Genomic DNA, 2,500 nt, shown 5'->3' on the forward strand with positions numbered 1-2,500 from the left:
AAAAAATAAAGTATTATATATCTTTATATATATATATATATATATATATATATATATATATATATATATATGTGTGTGTGTGTGTGTGTGTGTGTGTGTGTGTGTGTGTGTGTGTGTGTGTGTGTGTGTCTGTGTGTGTGTCTATATATATATATATATATATATACATATATATATATATATATATATATATATATATATATATATATGTATATATATATATAGATAGATAGATAGATAGATAGATAGATAGATAGATAGATAGATAGATAGATAGATAGATATAGATATAGATATAGATAGATAGATAGATAGATAGATAGATAGATATAGATATATATATTCATTTATATTATCAATTTGCATGTGTATATCTGTATATTGATATCTATATACTAATTTGTAAGTATATTCGTATATCTATATATGCATATCTATATACGTATATTTGTTCATATCTATATACGTATATTTGTTCATATCTATATACGTATATTTGTTCATATCTATATATGCATATTTGTTCATATCTATATATGTATATTTGTTCATATCTATATACGTATATTTGTTCATATCTATATATGCATATTTGTCCATATCTATATATGTAAATTTGTTCATATCTATATATGTATATTTGTTCATATCTATATACGTATATTTGTTCATATCTATATATGCATATTTGTCCATATCTATATATGTAAATTTGTTCATATCTATATATGTATATTTGTCCATATCTATATATGCATATTTGTCCATATCTATATATGTAAATTTGTTCATATCTATATATGTATATTTGTTCATATCTGTATATGTATATTTGTTCATATCTGTATATGTATATTTGTTCATGTCTATATATGTATATCTGTTCATATCTATATATGTATATTTGTTCATATCTATATATGCATATTTGTCCATATCTATATATGTATTTGTTCATATCTATAGATGTATATTTGTTCATATCTATATACGTATATTTGTTCATATCTATATACGTATATTTGTCCATATCTATATATGTATATTTGTTCACATCTATATGTGTGTATTTGTTCACATCTATATATGTGTATTCATCACTCCTCACGTCATAAGTTAAAAACCATATCTCCTAATTTATCATAATACAGACATACAAACATACTCTCCTTTGTCAGTATGTTGAGAGAGGAAGAGAGAGAGAGAGAGGGGGAGGGAGAGAGAGAGAAAGAGAGGGAGAGGGAGAGAGAGAGAGAGAGAGAAGAGAGAGAGAGAGAGAGATGGAGGGAGGGAGAGAGAGAGAGAGAGAGAGAGAGATGGAGGGAGGGAGAGAGAGAGAGAGAGAGAATGAGAGGGAGAGAGAGAAAAGAAAGAGAGAGAGACAGACAAAATGAATTAATGAATGAAGGAGACGAGAGAAGAGCAAGAGTAGAGAAGAGAGAGAGAGAGGGAGGGAACACAAATTAATGTGCGATAAAAATTGTAATGAATAAAATAAAATAAAAATACATTTGGAAGATAATGATACATAATAGATAATAATACAAACATACTCTCCTTCGCCAGTAAGTTATATCACGGTATATCATCTAACATTATTAACAAACTTTATATCACTCCACGATGTCCTATGTTGTCTCGTCGAATGCGGTTTCTATGTCAACAGGAAGAGAAATATAACTTGTTTCTATCGTCCAGGAATTTAGTATACTTGTCTCGATATACTAAGTGGGTATGCTGGGTTGATATATTGTTTGGGGTCACAGGACTTGTCACGAAATTTGGCCGGTATGCTGGTGGTCTTAAGAAATCTAATTGTGAAGGTATGTTTCATTTTCCTTTTTTGTTTTTGTTTTCGTCTGTGTTTTTGTCGTTTTTTTGTCTGTAAACTTGTTTTTTGTTGTTTCTGTTGTTGTTGTTTTGGGGGGTTGTCTGTATTGTTTTTGTTTTCTTGACTTTTTGTTATTTCATTTGTTTGTTTTTTCATTGTTTTTTCAGTGCTTTTGTTTTTGCATTTCTTGGTGTTCTCTCTCTCTCTCTCTCTCTCTATCTATCTATCTATCTATCTATCTATCTATCTATCTATCTATCTATCTCTCTCCTTCCCTCCTTCCCTCCCTCCCTCCCTCTCTCTCTCTTCTTTTTTTATTCCATTTCAATCTCACTTCTTTCGTTATTTCACCCTTTTGTCTTTCCTTCATTCTCACCATCCACCACTCTTCATCCGAGCCTAGCAAATACCAGCCAAGGTGCCGATGCTAATGACCCCCACACCAGGAGCCTAATTACACGCTAATTGCCTCGTGCGCTGGAAAGAGGCGGTGTTGTAATTGGGTTGTTTGGAGTGCGTCGTGGGCGGGGAGGGGAGGGGGGAGGGGGAAGGCGTGGGGCGGGGAGGGAGTGGGGGCGGGAAGGGGGGAGGGGGGGGGAAGGCGTGGGGCGGAGGGAGTGGGGCGGGGAAGGAGGGAGTGGGCGTGGGAGAGGGAGAGGGGACGGGGGA

Source organism: Penaeus vannamei, chromosome 2 (genome assembly GCF_042767895.1).
Source record: "Penaeus vannamei isolate JL-2024 chromosome 2, ASM4276789v1, whole genome shotgun sequence".
NCBI lineage: Eukaryota > Metazoa > Arthropoda > Malacostraca > Decapoda > Penaeidae > Penaeus > Penaeus vannamei.